This window comes from Bubalus bubalis, chromosome 19 (genome assembly GCF_019923935.1).
Source record: "Bubalus bubalis isolate 160015118507 breed Murrah chromosome 19, NDDB_SH_1, whole genome shotgun sequence".
Classification (NCBI taxonomy): domain Eukaryota; kingdom Metazoa; phylum Chordata; class Mammalia; order Artiodactyla; family Bovidae; genus Bubalus; species Bubalus bubalis.
Genome location: NC_059175.1, coordinates 58,768,440 through 58,786,540, shown reverse-complemented (window position 1 = coordinate 58,786,540; position 18,101 = coordinate 58,768,440). Strand labels below are relative to the sequence as shown.

The 18,101-nt window shown below is 46.7% G+C and overlaps 1 protein-coding gene across 8 annotated transcripts in view; it reads left to right on the top strand.

Moving 5' to 3' along the window:
* Positions 1–18,101, top strand: part of TRIO (trio Rho guanine nucleotide exchange factor) — a 362,508-nt gene that overhangs the window by 67,884 nt on the left and 276,523 nt on the right. The window contains exon 1 of one of the 8 annotated variants that reach the window (XM_044932683.2): positions 11,158–12,158. The exons of the other annotated variants lie outside the window; for them this stretch is intronic. The gene's annotated coding sequence lies outside the window, so the exon portion shown is untranslated. Of the gene's footprint in view, positions 1–11,157; positions 12,159–18,101 lie in introns of those variants that run through there. 8 annotated transcript variants of the gene reach the window in all.

Below are 18,101 nucleotides of genomic sequence, written 5' to 3'. Positions count from 1 at the left end.
GATCTTTTAATGGATGGATTAAAATGAGTGTTATATTTCAGTTGGATGATATAGGGTCTCATTGATTTGTCTGTGACATGAGTCGATGTATGTGTATAGACGAGGGAATGTTCTGTCTGCTTCTGACCTTAGGCAATGAAACACGTCCTGTCTCAGATCATTTTGCCTCTCATTGATTTCAAATCAGCAGCATGATGTTTTGTTTTTGTTTTTCTTTTACATTAAAGTAGCTGGAATGCTTATTGGTTCAATAGTAAGAACAGAGAAATGAACTTATGTTAAGTAAAACAGCCTAGAAATGTATTGCACTTTATTATGTTTTTATGTTTTACTAGTGAATGTGCTAGTCTTAAAAATTTTATTTTCTTTTCCCTCTTGACCTTCTTTGTTTTGATCTGGATTCTCTACATGTGACCTGGAGAACGCTTTTCACCTTCTCTGAACTTTGATTTTTCATCCATAAAATGAAGAATTGACTAAATGACCCCAAAGGTCTCTCAAACTCTGACCCAGTGACCTCAGGAAGTGTGTGATCTCATCTGTGTGCACAAATCTTTATTTGCAATCACACCAGTGACATGAGTTAAATTCTCCCCAGAAGTATGCGGAAATTGGGAAACCACATCATTGGTCTTATTCTTCCTAAATAGACAACTGGGTTTGAGACAAGACACTAGTGGGAAGAACCGGTCATTAATTTATGCCGGTTTGGTCATTTTTTGTTTATTTACACTTTAGTGATTAAGAACTTGTGTTCTGGAGTCCACTTTGAGTCAGTGCCTCACCTTGTAATCAGAGGTCTCGGACCTCTGATTTACCTTCTCTATGAACTGGGAGTGATGAATGGTAACCACTTCCCAGTGTCATCTTGATGCTTCGGTGAGATAATCCATGCAGAACCAGGCACACAGTGCAAGCTTAGTTGGCTGTTCAGATTGTGACCATGAGTTTTCATTGTCTCAGTAAACCTGTAGAAACGTGTTTCCTTCCCTGCGTTTGTCAGGGTTCTCTGAATCTGCCCTATCATCTGATTTGACTGTGGAAACGCTTCAGACACTTCTAGAATTTACAAACAGGCCTGGTGCGCGTGAATTAGCTTTTGTCCAGTGTTGACCTTAGGGTCCTACTTGTCCAGTCATTGGTGTCAAGTCTTGCATCCCCATTTAATTATATGATTATTTAAAAAGATGCTTCAGACAACAAGGTGATTTTTATCTTCTTTCTTGTATCTGCATCATCTTTTCTGGATGACTGGAGTTCGTGTCAGACACCCTACCTGTTCAGAGAACTGAATGGTGGTTGGAATATTGATGGCTTTTTATAAATAATCTCTGTTCCCGAACTCTCGTCCTGTTACTGACACCGAGGTATCTTGATGATGGAGGAGCTTTTCTTTCAGTGTATCCTGTAGACTTCTGTATGGCAGTTTCCAGCCATACCTCTTGGATTTTGAACACCCATTGTATCATTTGACATACCATACACTGTCTGTGCAGTTCCTTTTAGTGTGTGCTAAAACGGGAGCAGGTATATAAATTGGCTTGTTTATCTTTTAACATGATTCTGTCATTGGGGGATACTACCTGAGTGTGTCTTGAACTGGGTCAGCGCTTTTTCCTCTTTTCTTTGTTTTTCATTTGTTTTACGAGATCAAATCCTTATGATAACCTTGTGTGTTAGGGGGGTGGCAGCCGAGGCTCCAAGGCTGGGCAGGGGGAGCAAGCATTGGAGTCAGGCAGCCCGCCCCCAGAGCCGGCTTCTCCTGCTGGGCCACCCCTCTTAAGACCCTCCGATGCCACCAGAAACCCCCTGGGACGCAGAGGCCGCGGGGACCTCCAGCTCCAGGGAGCGGGTGCAGAGGCCTGGACGTGCCCACTGAGGAGCAGGTGTGGGTGTGAGGTGGCGGGGAGACCCCTGTGGTCCTCCAACACCTCTGTTCTCCTGTAGGTATCCACTGTCCTCCACTGGGCTCCCTGGTGGCTCAGTGGTAAAGAATCCACTTGCCAGTGCAGGAGACTTGGGTTCCATCCCTGGGTCAGGAAGATCCCCTGGAGGAGGACATGGAAACTCTCTCCAGTATTTCCTGGGAGATCTCATGGACAGAGGAGCCTGGCGGGCTGCAGTCCATTGGGGTGGCAAAAGAGTTGGACATGACTTAGTGACTAAAGAGCAACATCCTCCACTCTTCCCACTTTGAAGTAGATGTTTGTTATTAAAATTGCCTAGAGCCAATAAACAGAGAGGGAAATAGCAACCCACTCCAGTATTCTTACCTGGAGAATTGCACAGACAGAGGAGCCTGGCCAGCCAAGGTTCATGGGGTCGTAGAGAGTCGGACACGACTGAAGCATCTAAGCAAGCAGAGCCAACAGAAGCAGAACCCCAAATGCTAGCCCCCCTGTACAGGGTGGTCGCTGCACCCGGCCACTCCGGGTGCACTCTGTCAGGTGTGTGACCCTGTCTGTTGCGGTCCCCAGGGAGCACACAGGACGGAATCACGGAGCTGCATCTGAAGATGCACCTTTGGGGGTCCCCCTCTTACCGTTGGGTGCGGCCCTTCCGGTCACCTCCCTACCTCCCCTTCTCAGGATGAATGAGAGCATCATTAGTGCACACGTGTCACCAGCATCTCTTCCTCCTCCCCACACGCCCAGGTAGAATCTGTTTGCTGGAGGGACTGGGTCCTGGTGGTGTCCCAGGCAGCCCACCGCCAGGGCAGTTTGCTCAGTCACAGACATGCTTAGCTGTTAAAATCAAATTTCTCATTTACAGGAGAATTGCCTTTTCTGAAAGATGACAAGGGCACACTTGACCTAGTTAACGAGAAAATGGTAAAGGAAAACCACGAGCAGCGATTTCAAACACGGGTCCCATTCCTGAAGCTGGGGCGCGCAAGGTGGCCTCGACACCGGTCAGGGTCTGGGTTCTTCCCGTGGAACACGTGGACGTGACTGTGCGTTTCTCACTGAGAAATCGGAAAGTATCTTGTTTTTTATGTTACCAATGCTAATAATGTTAGCCTAAGGTTTGGAGTCTGAGGTTTGGGAAAACAGTAAAGGAATAACATTTCACATGTTTGAAATTAGACATTAAAAAACACTCAATAACTTTTAGAAACAAGACTGCTTTTCTTATTAAAGGAATAAAGATTTTTTTTAATCAGCTTATTTTTAGTATAACTGTAATTTATGTCTCTTGGGGAGGGGAAAGATTATTGTTTACCTTCTCCAAGCAGATTGGATTTTAAAATGACTTTTGATAAGTAAAGAAGGCCACCAGCTTCAGTAAGAAATTGAAAGGAACATAAGCATACTATTTTAATAAAGGGCACTTGGCATTTTCGTCCTTTAGTAGATTACGTAAGTAAAGATGTAAATATGCATTAAAAAAGAAAAGTAGAAGAATGGACACAAGCGTTCTGGGTGCTCAGGGTGCTAGCTCCCTGCCTCATGCTGGGTGATCTTCAGCTCGCTCTCGCCCTCTCTGTGCCTCAGATGGTAACTGATCCACAGTGGAAGATAGATGGATGATTCAGTGAGGTTGTCTGAGTAAAGAGCTTAGGATGGGGCCTGTGACAGAGGAGTGTCTCATGATCGTTAAAGTAATTTTCATTATTTAATTATGAACCCATAATGACGCACGTAGGAGGCTGGTATTAAGACCCCCCAAAGCAACATTGTGACATCTTTTAATCTGAAAAGATTCTTAACCTTTCCAACAATTAGCATCCAAGGATCTGAGCTAAGTGACTCTCTGAGAGTCAGCTGTATCACAAAAGTGGTATCAAAAGACAAAAAATAGAGTACGGTTGACTGTTGAACAACATTTTGAACCACCCGGCTCCACTTACATGCAGACGTTTTTCAGTAATAAATCAAGTCGTTCACGATCTACATTGGTTGAATCCGTGGATGCGGAACCAGGGTCACGGAGGACTGATTGTGGAGCTTGAGCATCCGCAGAGGGTCCTGATGCCAGTCTCCCGAGGACACAGGGATGCAGCCACCTGCACGGAAAAATAAAATCTCGGTCTTAATTTGAAGGCCGGGGCGGGGACAGATCCCTAGGGAGGGCACTCTGGCCGGGGCACTTCTTGGGGTGGGTGCTCACAGCGGGGTCCGCTGAGTCAGCTGACTTGTTCTCCAACCCCCCACACCTCCTCCCCCCGACCCCCCCAAGTCCATCCAGAAAGAGAGAACCCTGGGCCAGGGTGAAAGCAGGTAGCCCCGAGCTTGTAGAAGTCTGTTGTGACCAGTGTGTTGATCCAGCACCGGGGACTGTTAGATGGGAAGGTACGTCTAGGATTTTAGGGGAGCCTTTAGGACCGGGTGCCTTGGGTGGGTGTGTGGGCCGGGAGGAATGAAAAGTATTTGTTTCTTTTCCTATATATATATATATTTTGTGTGTGTGTGTGTGTGTGTGTGTGTGTGTGTGTGTGTGTGGTGGGGGTGGTTTGCTCTGGGAGAAGCTGACCCAGCAATTGTTTTTCTTCTCTCCTCCCCTGTCTGGAGTAGGAAAGGGCCTTCCAGAGTCCCCTTTGGCTTCTGTGAATGGGGCTTTGTTATTCAGAACGCTCAGCCAGAGGTCGTTATCCCCCAGTTCAGCGCCTAAGAAAGCTCTGCTGCTTACAACATCCCTAACACCCTATCAGCCCCCTCGGGAACGTTATCCCTTCTGTTTGCGTTCTGCCCTCCCAGCTGATGGCAGTTCCAGGCTCTAGTCTTCAGAGACTCTCTCCAGATTTGGGGGTTGACAGTGTCAGTGGGTCTCCTCACTGCCCCTCCCCTGTGACACTGAGCTGCGTCCATGGGCTGTGCCATCCTTCCCAGAGGGCCGGGGGTGACCTGCAGCAGCAGCATCCAGGAGGTGCCTTCCAGGAGGAGCCTACCAGGCGAGGCACCTGAATCTCTGGGGAGAGGACTCAGGGCTCTGTGTTCATGCCAGGATCTATACGTGACAACCGGACTGATGTTGAAGAACCATTTCTGGAGAAAATAAGATAGATTGCTGTTGACCTCTAGAACCTGAAAAAGGCCAGGAAACAGATTTCCCTGGAGAAATTCCTGAAAGGATCACAGTTCTGCTGATAATCTTCATTTTAGCCTATTGAGACCCATCTCAGACTTCTGACCTCAAGAACCGTTAGGATAATAATTGTGTATTGTTTAAAAAATAAAACGTTATTTTCCAAGCAGTAGGTTGTTACCAGCGACTTTTAAAAATTGAAAGTTAGAATAGTGCAGATGGAGAAGGCAATGGCACCCTACTCCAGTTACTCTTGCCTGGAAAATCCCATGGACGGAGGAGCCTGGTGGGCTGCAGTCCCTGGAGTCGCTAAGAGTTGGACACGACTGAGCGACTTCACTTTCACTTTCCACTTTCATGCATTGGAGAAGGAAATGGCAGCCCAGTCCAGTGTTCTTGCCTGGAGAATCCCAGGGACGGCGGAGCCTGGTGGGCTGCCGTCTGTGGGGTCACATAGAGTCAAACACAACTGAAGCGACTTAGCAGCAGCACAGAATAATGCAGAAAATATATGCACTCATTGCACATACCAGGCTTGCTCTGTGAGGCTGTGAAGTCAGCATGTCTTCCCCAGTGGTGCTAACCCACCTGCAGTGCAGGAGACGAAAGAGACTCGAGTTCGATCCCTGGGTCCGGAAGATCCCCTGGAGGAGGGCATGGCAAATCACTCCCGTGTTCTTGCCTGGATAATCCCATAGGCAGAGGAGCCTGGCGGGCTACAGTCCGTGGGGTTGCAGAGTCGGTCAGACAGGACTGAAGTGACTTGGCGCGCATGCCTGAAGTCAGTGTGTGTGACCCATGTGCTCTTACTCGGTTGCCTCATGAGCAGTGTTTCTTGCTGTGGGTCGTCAGTCAGGTTGGAAAGCCTGTGGAATAGCCGGTGTCCCCACCTTCTGCCTCCTCACAGCGTCCTTTCATGTTCTTTGCAGTCTAGCTTGTGCCCCAGCCAGTAAGTGAATCATCTACTTTGTGTTGAACATCAAAAATGAAAGATCCTGGGGAGCTTTTACCCTGTCCTTGCAGCGTGTCTCAAGCTTGGGTGTGCATTTGAATTTCCCAGGGCACTGAATAAAACACAGCCCCCTCTACAGACTTCCTGTCTCAGAATCTAGGACTCGGGTATTGGATCTGCATTTCAACCAAATGTCTGTATGTTTCTCAGGCAGGGGTCTGTAGGCACCTTCAGAAATACGACCTGTACAGGCATTTTGCCTGTTACGTATTAAACCTTATAAAGTGAAGTTGCTCAGTCATGTCCGACTCTTTGCGACTCCATGGGCTGTAACCTACCAGGCTTCTCTGTCCATGGGATTCTCCAGGCAAGATACTGGAGTGGATTACCATTTCCTTCTCCAGGAGATCTTCCCGACCCAGGGATCAAACTCAGGTCTCCCACATTGGAGGCAGACACTTTAACCTCTGAACCACCAGGGAAGCCTATTAAACCTTATAACAACTCTGTAAAGCGGCCCCCCCCTCCCCCTGCCATTTGACAAATAAGGACCCACAGTGATTGGATTTGGTGAGTCCATGGTGTCTCAGAGAGGCTAAGGGCCAAGCTTGGGCCAGCCCTCCCTCCTGAGCAGGAATCAGGTGGCATGAGATGGGAAAGATAAACAGTTCTGATTGAGGGAGCTGCCCTCCTGTGGAGGGAGGAGACAGGATAGGATTGTTAGATGACAGATAACAAATAGGATGTTAGATGACAACAAATGAAAAAGGATTGTTAAATGACAGCATTTTGTCTTGCAGGCAGGTATTGTTACTGCTGTTTCTAGGGCGGCCTTTTAGCCCCAGGCCCTCCGTGATCAGCGGTGGTGGAGATCAGAAAAGGGAGAGCAAAGGTGGATGGTGGGCTGGGAGGCCCATCCTCTGCGGTGAGGGGTCCCCGGAGCAGACCTTCAGTCCAGCTCCACCTCCAGCTCTGGGATCCGAGACGGTGGCTTCACTTGCTGGGCTTGCTGCTGCTGCTGCTAAGTCGCTTCAGTCGTGTCCGACCCTGTGCGACTCCATAGACGGCAGCCCACCAGGCTTCCCCGTCCCTGGGATTCTCCAGGCAAGAACACTGGAGTGGGTTGCCATTTCCTTCTCCAGTGCATGAAAGTGAAAAAATAAAGTGAAGTCGCTCAGTCATGTCCGACTCCTAGCGACTCCATGGACTGCAGCCCACCAGGCCCGTCCGTCCATGGGATTTTCCAGGCAAGAGTACTGGAGTGGGGTGCCATTGCCTTCTCCAGCTGGGCCTGCTGCTTTGTCCTTAAAAAAATAGGGTGGGGGTGTGGGTCACAGGACAGCATCTAGCTCTATGAGGGCTTCCAGACTTCAGACCCTCTGATTTTTTTCTTTTTCTTTTGAAAAAGTAGTATTTCCTTCCCTTTCCTTGAAGAGATACTGAGTGGCTAGACAGAATGTATGCAAGTGTGTGAGACCCCAGGGAGATGCTGTAAACAGAGTCACACGTGGGGCGCTGGGGGCTCAGTTGAGACCATCTGTGGGATGCACAGGTCTCAGCCGTGCTGCTGGGGGAACAGTCCTGCCTTCCAGCGGGACATCAATTGCATTCCATCATTTCCTTGGTCTCCCACCCATCAGGCAGAGACTCTGGACCCAGGTGGTGCCTTGGGGCCAGCCGACTCTTAGACTGCTTAATCTGATCTTAATTTCTTTATGAAAAAACTCAGCAACTCAGCGGAGCTGATAGCCTGTAGACAGGAAGTTATATCCAGTGGGATTTGTGAGAACAAGAGGAAATGTTTCCAGGAAGCTGGGCTGGTGCTGGGTAGCTGTGCATTTTTTTGTGACCTTAAAAAGGAACTTTATTTTTAATTTGAAGGTTATCATGTTTTTAATTGGAAGGTTATCGTCTCTCCTTATCTCTCTGGCAGATGTAAAAATGTGTGACATTTTATACTTAAATTCCCATCTAATTTTGGTCTTAGTCTCAGTCGGATTACAGAGATACACATCTTCTTAAGATGCTCTCTTATGAGCATTCAGTGCTTAGTATACCCAGACCCTTGACACGGATTGGCAACTGATTATACTTGCTATTTACTCCTTCTGCTTGACATCCAGAGAATACCTGGATAAAGGCAGCACCCACATTTGGCCTAAAAGTAGAATTTGGAGGTAAAAGATTTTTCTCCAAAACTAGAGGTTGCAGCTGTATTTCTTTGCTATTCTACTAAACCATATCTCAGTCATCTCTCTGTGTTGAAAATTTACATCTTTAATCTTCATATGTTTGTCTGTTTTCCATTTCTTGACTTTTTTTGTGGAAGAAGAAACTTGTATTTTAGTTTTCAGAAAGTACATGAAGCTAAAACCCTACATTATGTTCAGATTAACTTTATATATATTGTTTGTTTCAAGTAGAATTTTTTAGCATTTGTCTTTTAAAGTAATTTTTTTAAATGGAGCAGACAGATCAGTTATAAATTACTCCACAACACTGGGTTACTCCTGGAGTGAGGGGTGGCGGGTAGCTCAGTTAACCTGTGGTCTTTCAGTGAAGACAGAATAAAGTGGAGAATATATTAAGAGTTCCGCTGAGGATGACCTGGTCTGTAATGTTAGCATCATGTGAAGCATTTTGACTTTACATAGTTTTTAAAGGATGGAGAGTCACTTTGGAAGGATGGATGGCTACTTGCCTTCATGGATGAGTTATATGTGGCTAGTCAGCAACACCAAACAAATAGTAAATGAGTTTTATAGAAAAACGGCAGAAGGATCTCAGAGCTGAAAAAACTTCAGCTGACAAAAACATGAATGTCATTGAGTTGCTTTCTGGAGACTTGACCCTAAATGAAAGGGTCTGGCCTGGAAGTAGATAACTATTGACCTGGAAATAGAAATTACAGGTTTGGAAGAATAATAAAGAATTGAGAACCAGGACGTACAACCCCTTTTTAAAAGAAAGAAAAGCATAACCTACCACAGTGTTAACCGTGTGAACAGGTCAGGTTTGAAACATTATGTTAAATGCATATGACATGCGTGCATTTCAAGTAAAGCCTGTAAAAATGAACGGCTGTCATCCGTCTTTGGATATTCAAATTCTTTAGCCTCAGCTTCCTCATTTCTAGGAAAGGAAGGGCTTGTGCTGTATCATTGCGTCCATTGTACAGCTCCTAGCAGTTCGCTTAATTTTTGGAAGCCTGGAGGCAGCTCTGTGCTTCTGTGTGACATCACCCCACACATTACCTAAAGCGTTGAGTTTCCTTAAGTGTTAACTGAGTTGTTGAGAATCACTGTGGAGTTGTTGGCTGTAACACCATGGTCAAAATGGTTTGTTGTTGTTCAGTCGCTCAGTCGTGTCTGACTCTTCGCGACCCCTTGGACCACAGCACGCCAGGCTTCCCTATGCTTCACCATCTCTCGGAGTTTGCTCAGACTCATGTCCATTGAGTCAGTGATGTCATCCAACCATCTCATCCTCTGTAGCCCCCTTCTCCTACCCGCAATCTTTCCTAGCATCTGGGTCCTTTCCAATAAGTTAGTTCTTTGCATCAGGTGGCCAAAGTATTGCAGCTTCAGCTTTAGCACCAGTCCTTCCAGTGAATATTCAGGATTGATTTCCTTTAGGGTTGACTGGTTGGATCTCCTTGCAGTGCAAGGGACTCTCAAGAGTCTTCTCCAACACCACAGTTCAAAAGTATCAATTCTTCGGTGCTCAGCTTTCTTTATGGTCCAACTCTCACATTCATACATGACTACTGGAAAAACCATAGCTTTGACTAGATGGACCTTTGTTAGCAGGTGAGGTTGGTGGTCAGGGAGGGTAGGGCACTGGTTACTGCTGGGCCAGCCCTGGGGACGTACAGAGGGATCTGGATTGACCCTGGGCAGAGACCCTCAGACTGGACTGACTCCTCCCAGTGGGTGGGGCTTCATGACACTTAGAAAGTTTTAGTCCCTCTAGTCTCTTGGGTTATTTGGTGAGTGGAGGGTGAGGATGGTCGCTGCCAGCTGTCAGCAGTTGAGGAGAGGAGAACCTCTAGCCCTTTCTCCTATAAAATTCCAGACTCGCCAGCTACTAGTTCAGGTGTGTTTTAAGGAGACCCTGTGAAGGTTGAAAACTTGGCTCTGCCAGCTTCTTCCTGAGCAGTCTCACCGGGGTGGCTGGTTAGGTCACCCCAAGTTAGTAAAGCAGGAATCACAGCATTATTTTTGAGGTCAAGCATATCCAGATGAAAGGGTCTGTAGAGTTTCCTTCTGCAAAATATTGTTTATTCCAAACTACATTTTTATAGGAGGCTATATCTGTAAACCACAGGATTTCTAATAGTCATGAGCATTAAGTCTGACATTGGCCCTGAAGCTGGTGAATTGGGATGTCTTCCTTGAAACAACTAACCTACCGAGTCTGTGCCTTGTTCTAACAGGGCTGACAGGAGGCAGTGGAGGCACCACAGGGGTGTTCCCAGAGACCCTCCTTCCCCAGAGGGAATGGCTGATTCTCTTACCAGCCTCCTCCCACATCCCTGGGGCTTAGGGGCAGGAGTCAGGAAGGGGAGTGTGGTGCCCGGGTGAGTGTCCTCAGGATGGGGAAGGCCAAGAGTTGAGACCCTTTGGGGAAAATAGACAGAAATAGGAGTCCCTGCGTCATTTTAAGCTCTCAGTGTTCAGGCCAGGTTTTTGCTCACACCCCTCCATCCTGGCGTCCTTGAGGAATTTCAGGCATCCTGGTCATTCTCCCTTTAAAGCCTCCAGGGAGGGGAACTGACTCTAAGACCGCCACTTGGAAAATTAAAAGGAGGAAGTTTTCTATAAATCATGGCCCGAGGAGAAAGTCTGGAAACAACACCCTCTTAACCTTGGTGCTGTGTGAAGTGGAATCCTTGTCTGGATCACTGGTTCCCGTGAGACCCCGTTGCTGGCTACCACCCCCCTGCCCCCCACCCGCCCGCTTGTGGATTTTGATTGCCAATTTATTTTACTAAGTGGCATACTTGGATTTTTTTTGTTTTATGCAGTTGGTCAGGGAGGATGTTCTTGTGTCTATCTGTGTCAGGACTGTGTTCCTCTGGGCTCTGTAGGCAGTGGCCAGCATCAGACACCTTCCTCTGAGGGATTGGCTGGGGAGGAAGACGTGTGTGTGTGTGTGTGTGTGTGTGTGTGTGTGTGTGATGCCAAGAGGAAGGCCTGTGTGTGTCTGTGTGTATGATGCCCAGAGCCCCGCATGGTTTTCTCTTTGTTTGGAATGTGATGAAATTGGATTAAAAGGGTTAAGTCATATGATATGATTCTAACACCTAATTTGTTTAGTGTAGATATGAAATTTAGGGAAACAATTTTAACTTTATTCTTCAGTCTCCATTGAGAAGTTATGGCATAAGAATAAAGTTAGTTCTTTGGTCTGATGGAAAAATCTCCTAAGAGTAAAATTGGAATCCGGTGTTGCTAATATATTTGTTGTATTTGAAACTCACGACGACTGCAGCTCGTATTAATAGTTAGCAAAGTATTTCATAATCAAGGCTTCTAATATTGCTATCTGAGCTCCCCTGGAATTCAGAGGGAGGGTGGGGCCCGTGTGAGGGAAGGTTAGTGAGCGCTGTCCCTCCAACCATGGGTTTCTGATGCCCATTGCTGAATGGAGGAAACCCCACCCCTACCTCCGCCCCCAAAAAGGAAAAAGAAGAAAAGGGTTTGTTTTCATTAGTACCCGGTTAGGTTTAGGAGGAAACTGTGTGTTTGAATGTAGTTCTCTGCTCCTGGAGTTTTCACTCTGCTGTGGCGGGTGTGTGTGTGTGTGTGTGTGTGTGTGTGTGTCAGGGCACACCCCCCTCTCGACAGCTGTGACTACGAGAAGAGTGGCCAGAACCGGAGACTGTTTCCCGCTTAGTCTTCCCCAGGTCCACACCGCGTTCCTGAGCAGGAGCTATTTTTGAAGTGGACAGATGATCTGAGTGTGTGGGCCTGTGGCTGACAGCGTGTGGACTGGGAACCAGAGGACAGATGGCCCAGGAATGCGGGAGAGCGCGCCCCGCATCAGGACAGCAGCACTCAGCCCCATGCTCCAGGGCTCAGAGGCTGGCGAGGACGGGAAGAACCTCCCTGCGCTGCACCCGGCTGCTTCCTTGCAGTCGTGTGGGCTTTCCTGAGGTTGCATGTAGACTTGACCGCAGGTAATTTACACGGGCACAGGTCCCATCAGTCTGAATGAGCTCTTTAGAATGAAACTGATAGCTGCTTTATCACCACTTGTACTTACAGAACTGTTTTGACTTTAGAGCAGTTTACCTGGTAGAAAAGTTTTCGCTCTTATGAATGTTGTTTGTATGTATCAAATTATAGTTGACGGGGTCAAGTCATTCTAATTGTAAGCTGTGTCAGCCTGAAATCTGGACAGGAAATTTTAGGTGAATATTCATGAAGTCCAAGAGACTAAATAAAGACGGATTTAATAAGGAAGTTCAAACTGTCCTGCTTATCCAAGACATCCCCCATGTGGTTTTAATTATAATATTGATTATGACATATAGACTTTATATATTTAAAAGAGATTTAAGTTAAAAACAAAACGTATCAGGGAATGTTTGATTCAGAACAGAAGTTTGTACTTTTTTTTTTCTGTAAGTAACAGATTGTGAATATCCTTTGTGGACCCATATGGTCTGTGTCATAGCTCCGTGGCCCCACAGTTACAGCTTAGAAGCATATTCAGGACCAATGGGCTTGTCCCAGGGGGCTTTTTCTAGTCCCTTCCTGCAGTCTTGTCTTAAGATTTGGGAGGAGAGGCAGTCCCTCTTTCTTCTCTGCTACTTTAAAATGAAGTGAAACTATAAAACCTTGATGGATGGCCTCTTGGACCTACCCCAGGAGATTCATTTAGGTTTGTTACCTTGGAGCAGCCCAGGTAATCACAGCCTGCTTTGATGGTTCCCCTGTACTTTTAGAAAGGCAGTGTTCAAGGCTGGATCCAGATGATTCTTTTCCTCCTTTACAGCAGTGGGAGGTTCCTAACTCCTGCAGACCCAGTTTCCCTGTTTATTGTATACTGTGTCATGCTCCCTATCCTATCCTGAAATGTAAGTACCATATAATTTAAAAATCAAAACAACACTCTAACTAATAGAAATGAGATAAATGTACCTTGCAAGCTTGTGTTCAAGTGCGCAGATGCTGGGGTGTGACGAGAACAGTGGTACCCAAGTGCGGGTCTGCTGGGACAGAGTGTGTCTGTAAGACCCCCAGCAGCTCCCTTCCCTGAGTCGTGCCATGGAAAAAAGAAAGTCAGCAGAACAAACTCCTTATCTGAGTGCAAAGAGGTGCTGATGAACTTGTGGACTGGCGGTCAGTCTTCACATCACGCTGTGGGAGCAGCCCCCCAGAAGAGATGGTGATGTTTGCAGGTCCTTGCCCCGGTGTATGGTCTCCATGAGCAGGAGGTGTCCCTGGAGGCCACCTGCCCCTGATGTGCTGTGCCGGTGACTCAGATTCTGCAAGCCACGTGGCTGCTGGTGGTGTGATTTCTGAAGGGAACAGCCCTTGGTATATTTCCAAGCCAAAGTAGAGATTTCCTCCTTCTACAGGATAGCTGTTCTTCTTAAAAAATGTGGTGCCCCCCGAGTTGTTTCTATGTATGCATGAAATGGAATTAGGTTACAAGCCGAGGATATTTACCTTCTTGAATATCTGGCAAGACGTTGGAGAGCCCAGCAAGATGCCTAATGATGGGTTTGTGCGCGTGTTGGGGTGGGGGGTGTGCTGTCACAGGCCGTCTGTGCAGCATTCCTGGCTTTTATCCTCCAAATGCCAATATCGTCCCTCCATCTTTGTGTCAATTGCAGACTTCTACAGATTTCCAAAGGTTGGATTGAACAGAGGCACGGGCAGTGAGGATCTGGGAAGTCTGTCAGTCACAGAGGAGCTCGACGTCTGGGTTGGCGCTTGGCTGCGCTCCGAGGGGGCGGGTGGGCTGTGGAGAGCGCCGCTGACTCCCTGCCCAGGCCTCCTCAGAACTGAGGAGCTGTTTTCCTCCAGCCTCGACTCCCCTCTTCTCGTGGTCTCCTCCTCTGCCTTTTCCCTTCTGCCCCACCTCTTCCCCTGGATTGCCCCATTTTTACTTGCTCCTTTTTCTTTTGTATTATTCTCTAGGTAGACTTTCTTGTCTTGATGTTCCAACAGACTGCTGAGTCTTATCATTTATAAGATGTGTTGAAAATAATTTGTTACCAATAGCGATCCAAACACTGCAGTGTACTTTTCCCAGTATCACTCCCTTCCCTATTGATTTTTAAAAATTTTTGGGGGCTGGAGAGAAAGTGGTGGAGTACAGCGTCCTGCAGGTCATGGTTCCGTAGGTGGCCTGCATGGCACCTTTCATGGGGGTTGCTGCTTGAGGATTCAGCTTGCAAGATAGTGCTTTTGAATTCCTTGCCAAAGCCTGCTCCGTGCCTGTGGTGGTAGATGTTACAAAGGAAGGAAGAACAAAGAAGGGTCTTGCGCATTCCCTGTCATGTTTCAGCAGCCCAAAGGCCTAGCCGTGTCATCGGCGCTTGGCTTCAGCAGCGTCTCCCTCACTTTGCATGTGACCCACGAACAAGTCCAGTTCCAGGGGTGGCCTCTCGCTTTCTCCCTTCCCTCCTGCATGCCCAATCCTCGGAAGCTCTGTGAATCTGAGTATGAAAGTGTAGGTTGGAAGGGGGGAGGTGTGAACTGCCGTGGTGTCTGAAACAAGGTTCTATTTTATGAAGCAACTTTGGCTATCATCAGTTGGTTTTTATGGATTTCACAGTTGAGCAGTAATGAGTCATAATCACTACTTAATTTTCTCAGACCAGAGCATGGACGCGATTTGTTCTCAGACTCTCCAGGCAGTCGGTGATGGGAAGGTCTTTCCTTGGGGTTGAGCTGAAAGTCTGCTGCTGGCACCTGTTCCTGGGCCTATCTTGCTCTCCTGAGCAGATCTCTGTCTGGGAGCCTCTTCTGTCTGTTTTCTCTGCAGCAACGGTAGAGAGAGACTCCCCCAGCTCCATTCTCTGCCTGTACGAGTTTAATATAATAATACGGTTAGAATATCAGGTATGAGAGAACAGAATGCCATTACAACACAGTGACTTAAAGCTTTTATTATGCAGTGATAGGGAAAGTAATATATTTCATTGTTCTGCACTGTGCTTAGTCACTTAGTCGTGTCCCACTCTGCAACCCCATGAACTGAAGCTCTCCAGGCTCCTCTGTCCATGGGGCTTCTGCAGGCAAGAATACTGGAGTGGGTTGCCATGCCCTCCTCCAGGGGCATCTTCCTGACCCAGGGATCGAACCCAGGTCTCCTGCATTGCAGGCTGATTCTTTACCATCTGAGCCATAATGTTTTATAGTGGACTCTTAATAGGAGTTCCTGGGGACTTGTATTCCCTTTGGAGGGTCTTATATAGGCATAAACCCATGATTGAATTTATTTTCCTCACCATTTACTCGTACTATCATAGATAGATTTGGGGCGCAGGGGAAGCAAATACTTGTTAAGAAATCTCCATGTGCAAGATCATTCAGGCAAAGATTCTGCCTTTCTGTGTAAAGGTTTGAGAACATAAGGACTTAATTATAATAGAACTAGCAGCAGCAACCACCAGCCCCCGTGATAAGAGGTACATAAGTTATCTTCTCTAATCCTTAGGACAGTCCTGCCAGGGTAGGTCTTGCTATTCTTATTAGTGCTAGACTGTAAAGATGAGCGATATAGAGTGCTTGTCAAGGTCACGTGGCTTGTAGGAACCTGAGTTTGCGTTTTTGCCACTGTCCTTCTTGACTGCGTACTTCTACCATACTGGGCTTATCTCAGGTCCTTGAATGAGACAGACATACCCACCTGCCTCCAGCCTCTGTTCTTTCTGGTTGCAGTGAACATGCCTTCCTTACCCGACCCTTGGTTAAGTTCTAACCATCATTTAAGTTTCACCTTAGATATTGGCAGTTTAGTTTAGTTCAGTTCAGTCGCTCAGTCGTGTCCCACTCTTTGCAACCCCATGGACTGCAGTGCTCCAGGCCTCCCTGTCCATCACCAACTCCCGGAGCTTACTCAAACTCATGTCCCTCAAGTTGGTGATGCCATCCAACCATCTCATCCTCTGTCGTCCCCTTATCCTCCTGCCTTCAATCTTTCGCAGCATCAGGGTCTTTTCAGATGAGTCAGTTCTTCACATCAGGTGGCCAAAGTATTGGAGTTTCAGCTTCAGCATCAGTCCTTCCAGTGAATATTCAGGGCTGATTTCCTTTGGGATGGACTGGTTGGCAGCTAGGCGTTTCTTAACCTCTACATCCTCCCCCCGCCCCCACCCACAATGACCCATTAACTTCCTACAGTCTCCAGTATGCTGCTTGATGGCATTTATGGTCCTCATTGTTTTCTGTTTGCCTGCTTTCCTGGACTCTTAGCTCAGTGAGCTGAAGGCAAGAATGGTCTAATGTCATTGCCTAGAATGGCACGTGGTACCCAGTGGGTGTACAACACATACTTATTAAATGAATGAGTGGATGTTTATACCCCCATGTCCTGTGTGACACATGGAGTAGAAAGAGAGGTGTGCATCCTTCAAGTCATGGAGAAAACACTTAAAAAAATTGAACACGAAATCAATATGTAAGTATATCAGTAAATGAGTATTTATTTGGATAGCAGAAGTGAGTATATATTTATATATCAGTAAATGAGTATAGGTATGTGTTTTTGTTTACATAATGTATGCTGTATACTGCAGAAATTCACAAAATTCAGACTTTCAAAAGGATGAAGACATTTTAGAAAGGAGTTACTAATCGATTTTTCTACATGTCATAGGATCAGCAGGCCTAAGGACCTGTTGTACTTCCAGCAGCGGGGTGCTGGGGCAGGCTCTGGGGAGAGGCAGTAACTAAGTAACTAATCCAACTTCTGCTCCTGGTGGGATTGGGGTTGGGATGGGATGGGATCCTGGATGGATCAGAGCCCCGTATGGAGTGTGGGAGGTGCTAGGGTCTTAGAGGAAGGGGTGAGCAACTGAGCAGAAAGCTGAAGCCTCTGAATTATAGGGGAGGGTGGGGAATAGCCTGGTCAGAAAGGCTGGGGCTTGGCTGTGATTGAAATCTGATGCCAGTTCACGGTTTAAGACTTCACCATCCTGAAATGATGGCTTGTTAAGTTCTCCAGGAAGCAGATAACTGCCCCGTGCATCCTTTAGTAAATATTTTTCCTTCCCTCCCTTATCTCTGGGTAGAGTAGAAATAACATACAATTTATTCTATCCCTTTAAAAGATCTTGGTTAATTCTTTTTTCCCCTCTCCACCAGATACACCTAAAAGATTTACTCTTTGTCCTTATTGAGAATGTTAATGAGGTTACTTCCTGTACAAAGGATGTAATGACAGCACAATGCCATGGACTAACTACTTTTAAGCCTGTAGAGAAGGACTTGTAGTTTCAGAGGTAGAATGAATGGCAGAGGATAAAAAAGTACAGTTGACTGTTGGCACTTGGATGAGCTGGGCAATAAACGGGGGAACTGGGCAGTTGTGACCGTAGAAGTTGGTGGCCAGACCCTTGGGCAGGTGAAACGCTGCTTTGGCTCCGCTGTGGGTGGTGGTATCTGCCTTGTCATGTTGAACCTTCCGAAGCGTGAGGCTGCCTGCGATGCTGGTGAAAAGCCTGCTGCTGGTCAGAGACAGATAGCTCCTGTGAGCCCATTTGTCATCTCAGTAGCTGTTTGGGGGAAGATGTACCCCACAGCTGGGTGGGGGAAATATACTGATATCTGTATTTATTGAAAAATCACATTTGGCATGGTGTAGGGAGTGAAATAAATAGTGGAAATTATTTCTCTTCCAACTATAGATTTAAATGTACAAATAAAAGGAAACATTGCAATGGTTGCAGATTGCAGTGCGAAATGTATTCAGTCTGTTTCATGGAAGCAGATTCGTCAGGCTCTTAAGGGGAATGGGTGAATTGTCACGTCTGGTCATTTAACAGAGCTGTGGGACATTTAAAAGCGCTTTGTTTGTGCTCTCATCTACAAAGCTAGATTATTTTCAGGGAATGTCTATAATGGAGAATATTGATAAGAAAGTGTTTGTTTTAGGTTAAATG